This window comes from Bison bison, unplaced genomic scaffold, assembly GCF_000754665.1.
Source record: "Bison bison bison isolate TAMUID 2011002044 unplaced genomic scaffold, Bison_UMD1.0 scf7180017864184, whole genome shotgun sequence".
NCBI classification, from domain to species: Eukaryota; Metazoa; Chordata; class Mammalia; order Artiodactyla; family Bovidae; genus Bison; species Bison bison.
The window spans coordinates 2,521,302-2,526,441 of NW_011494756.1; the positions used below are offsets into that span (position 1 = coordinate 2,521,302).

The 5,140-nt window shown below is 42.0% G+C and overlaps 1 protein-coding gene across 1 annotated transcript in view; it reads left to right on the top strand.

Annotated features, from left to right (window-relative positions):
• Positions 1-5,140, top strand: part of SMAD1 (SMAD family member 1) — an 84,198-nt gene that overhangs the window by 1,374 nt on the left and 77,684 nt on the right. The window lies entirely within an intron of this gene.

Genomic DNA, 5,140 nt, shown 5'->3' on the forward strand with positions numbered 1-5,140 from the left:
GAGTCGCGGTGTCGTCTCATTCCTTTCCCTTTCCCGGATTCGATTGCCTCACTGCATGTGTGTTTGTGAGTTCGCGGTGCAACAACTGTTCATTTACTCTGCGCTCGGTCTTTGTTAAGTGTTTCTCGGGGTTGTTGCTGCGGGAAGGTGGGGGTGGTGGGTGTGAAAGAGATGTGGGCTTGTTTTTCTAGTTGATTAATATATATATATATATTTATATATGAAGGCTTCCAGGGAGAGCGTTTTCTTGATGTACTTTGGGAAGGGCGGGGGAACCGATGCCTGCAGGATCTTACAACTACAGTAGCTGCGGCTTTTGTTTATTTTGCGGCGCGGACGTTGTTTCCATGCACTTGCAAGATCGCCGGTAAGGCACTTCCCTTTCTGAAAATCCGGCCGCGTCTCCCAACCATCTCCCGAGAAAGCATCGTTGTCGTAAGGGCTGTGACAACCGGCCGCTTGTTTGTTTCCCCTGAGGGTCTCTTGCCGTTGTAGCTGAAGTTTCTTGAGTAGGTGGAATGACACAGAAGTTGCCTGATTTCTCGGTGTGCTGTTCTGCTGCTGAAACTTTGAGCACGCCGCTCAATCGCAGAATGCCTTGATTTCAGAACATTTCTCGCTCTCGTGGCCTGCCGTGGATAGCGTGCTTACATTCAGGAACACAATGAGAAAACTGTTCTCTGCGCTGTGTTGATTTTTCTTGTTTCTGATTACCGCCTGATGCTTTATTGGAGGTAGGAGAGCTGTACTGGAGCCACAATTGAAAAAGAATCAGGCCCGAATCAATGTTCACGGCCCCGCGATTTTTCAGTGGTATAAATATTTTGCATCAGTGTTATTCTGTTGGAGGGGCCAGGCCTGAATATGCTGTAACTGATTTAAGTGTTTGTGCTCTCCTCTCCCTCTGTCCTTCCCATTTGCAGTTATTTGATATTTCTGTGCAGGTGGTGTACATATGTGCACTATTGCAATTCTTTAGGAAACTGTAACCAGGGTTTGGGAGATGGTTTTCTAGAGGTGGGTGATGCCAAAGCCTCTGGAGGATCCGGGCAGGATCGGGTTTCTTCTGAGGGTAGGGATTTGTCCTTGATTTAGTTTTGACCGCTCCAGCCATAGGTATGTAACGAAATACAATTTTCCTTTTTTCAGTGTCCTTTGGTGTTATACCCCTGAAGAGCTGATGACCTTTGCATTTTAGAGAAGTGACAATTTTTAGGCCATTTAAAATGTTAACTTATACCTCTTGGAATTCAGTTTTCTACTGAGCTCAATGAAGCATTAAAAGGAAGTGTCTCATTTTTCCAAATACATTTATTAGTTGAAAACTAAATTGCAGTTTGTAATTTTGATTTCTAGTAATTCTGGGTTTAATAACTTGGTTAGATTGGAAAAAGAATAAACTTGAGTGTAATTAGATGAGTATATTTAAGCTGCAGTCGCCGCCATAATCAAGGCCAAGTTGTGTGTGTATAAAAGATCTCATTTGTGTAGTCTTACAAGGCTAATGGAGGCATCATTGAGGCTTTATAAATAATGTAAGTTGTGTATAATGTAGAGTCTCCAGAGACGGCACAGAAAGCATCATTACCAGCCTTTTCAACCTGCTTGAGATCTTAAATTGATTTACAGCACTGAACTGGTGCAAAATGATACATCAGGATGACATGGGGTCAGCCTGTAAAAGTCTATGATGTCAGCCTATTAGTTCAGTCATCATAATTAAACCATATTACAGGGGCAGCTGAGCAGGAGTCTGGCGTTATCCTTCAGATATGGGTGGTACATGGATTCTGTTTATAGCGGAAATGCGGAACTGCTGAGGAACGCTCATATTTCTGGAAGAGAAGAAAGGCTTCCAGAACTCTGAGTTTCTGAAAAGAATTGAAGATAAATTAAGGGATGTTAAGTCTGCGTTAAGTAGCTTTCCATTTGGTAGTGGACAAGCAGATGCTTTGGGGATGCTGATAAGGACCTTTGCAGCTTTGATCCCTGCACTGAATCATGCTTCATGTGAGCTTGAATTTAACTTGGCCTTAGGGACCTTCTAAAATATCAGAGGACCACATACTTCACATCTCTGATCCTTAACATGGAGTTGCACTATACTGATATATCTGCTGATACGTTATTTCTTGAACTAATCAGTTACCAGCTCTCTATTGAAAACAGACACTAATATTTGAATTGAACATATGAACAGTTCAGGAAAAAAAGATCCTTATTTTTTGCTTAAATTTCTGGCACTCCTTATTCAGTGTATCTGTCATCTGGGGATGACAATCTGGTAGCCATATTGTGCTGTCCAGTCTGGTAGCCATAACCACATGTGGGTATTTAAATTGAAATTAATTACAATGAAATAAAAATTCATCTTCCCAGCAGCACTAGCCACATTTCAAATGCTCAGCTAATGTGGCTTGTGGCTACCACATTGCACAAGGTATGCACAGAATGTTCGAATCGTCACAGATGGACAGTGTTGGGCACTGCTCCTCTAGAACCTTCGCCTCTCCTCATCCTTGCTTTCTACTCATCTTTCAGCTGCTACTCTGCCTGTTACGTCTATGGATGAGTTTGTGGGGTCAGAGACAAAGAGCTACATCACTTAATTTTGCTGTTTACTAGTTGCTTTTGTTAAAAAAAGCTTGGAAGTAACCATTGAAGCTGCTGCATAAAATGAGGTTGACTTTTCTGTGGATCCTATTTATCATTGGTGTCATGGACTCTGATTTGGAGCTTTGGGTAGGAGAAATAATAGTAGCTGATTTCCGCCCCCCACCCCCCGGGTTTTTACCATATCCTTGTCTTTAACGCTCATATCTCATTTAAGCCTCAAAACTTGCCTAAATACTGTTGTCACATTTTACAGGTAAGGAAACTGAGTTCAGAGCAATTCATTGTCTTGCCTCAGGCTACGTACCTAGTGGTTATATTCTTCGCAGTGATATGAACAAGGCAGCCTCACTCTAGAGTCTGTCTTTTTTTAACTGTTCTCCCCCTTTTTACTTACTTTTTTAAATGGGAGGGTAATTGCTTTACAGTGTTGTGTTAGTTTGCTGTACAACAATGTGAATCAGCTTTAAGTATATATGGAATCTTTTCTCATAGCTCAGTGGGTAAAGAATCTGCCTGAAAGGCAGGAGACCGGGGTTTGATTCCTGAGTCGGGAAGATCCCCTGGAGAAGGAAATGGCAGTCCAGTATTCCTTCCTGGAGAATCCCATGGACAGAGGATTCTGGCAGGCTACAGTCCATGGGGTTGCAAGAATCAGACACGACTTAGCACCTAAACCACCACCATAATATATGCTTCTGTCTTGAGTCTCCCCCCACCCACCCATAGAGCCTCGCTTTTAAATATATTAATATATCTAGAGTACCTAACGCAACATTGTTCTGCTGGGCTTTATTATTCTGGTATAGACATAGCTTTACTTTTATTTTTACGCTTTTAGGCAAATTTGCCTTCTCTTATTGTGCTGTACTGGGTCATCTTCTGTTGTCTTTTAAGTGCTTAAGAAAGGAAACATAATGATCCTACGTATCTAAGCAGAACATAATTGGAGGAATAATTCTGGCATAAAAGTAATGCATTTCAAAGCCAAATTAGTTTTATCTCTGCTTTTCTGGAAACCGGTCACTTTCTTTTCCCTTGCTTTTTTCTTATATAAAAGCACAAACTGATGGTGCTAAAAAAATGTTCCAGTAGTTCTGTTTATCTCATTAAAATTAATCTCCCTTCAGTTGGTAAACACTGCATCTTGAGATGCAAATCGTTCACTGCAAATTCTTTGGAAAACTTTTTTCTTTACATTTAATGTCTACTTTAGTGTAGTCTTGTAGTTTAGCCATTGTTAAATTTGGGTGGGGGGCAGGGCCATCAGGGCTGTTTAAGAAATCTGATGAAACCCTGGATCCTCTGTCTCACTTGCATCCTCTAATCCAAACATGCTTATTTGCTCTGGTAAGCTTGTGTGTACACAAAAGTACCCCAATTGCGTGATATTTCAGGTGAAGGACATCCATGGGCCTGCCTTGCCAAGTGTGCTCATAAACACAGGATTTGTAATTTCCTTTACAAAGAGTAGAGATACTGAGTGTTAAAAACTGCTCGGATGACTTTCTGCTCCAGTTGGTTCCTATCGAGTTGAGTTGAGCGATCGGGCGTCAGGGAGGGACGGCGGACTTGCCTGAAGTCACCAGCCAGTGATTGGAGGAGGGAAGCCCATGCTTGGATCACTCTCACTGTCAAGTTCCCAGGTGTTTGTTTTTTATCCACCATGCCTGCAGTGTTCCTGGGCTTCCCTGGTGGCTAAGATGGTAAAGAATCCGCCTGCAGTGCAGGAGACGCTTTATTCCTGGGTTGGGAAGATCCCCTGGAGAAGGGAATGGCAACCCATTCCAGTATTCTTGCCTGGAGGATCCCATAGACAGAGGAACCTGGTGGGCTACAGTCCACAGGGCCGCAAAGGGTCGTACACAACTGACCAGCTAACACTTTCACAGTGCTCCTGGGGCTTTTGGTCTGATTATATACAGCGTTAATTGGGGAGGGGAGGGAAGAAGCATTATTTGGCACGATACTGACTTTGTGTGCCCAACATTGTTTGAGATGATAAGGGATAAAGTCTGATAGCCTCACAGAGACTTTTTTACACATTAAAATTGATTTTTTTTTGAGAGACGGAAAAGAAAATGCCTCATTTAATCAATGAAACCTTTTTAGAAAATGGGAGATCCAAGATACAAAGCTCAAATGAAATCAGGCAATTCTGCTATATGAATCTCTTTCAGCTCTCAAAAAAAAAAAAAAAAAAAAATCACATTTCCCACCAAAAGCTCAAGATTGAGGTATTTAGGGAAGGAGCTGGGGGGTACTAGGGAGAGAATTGGAAGGTCTAAGGAGAAAAGGGATATTTAAATATAAAAATGTAGAGAAATTTGCCATTAGTTATAAAATGACATTGAGGTTGATGAAGTATTCTCTGTTGTACTTCTGTTTGTGGTTTTTCTTTTCTTTTTGAATCGCTGTTATCGGTTTATCGTAAAAGGGTATGTAAGTCAGGAACAGCCAGATGGAAGAGATGCACAGGACAGTACCAGAAAAAGTGCTCCATGCCCTCTGCAGGCACCCCTCTCCC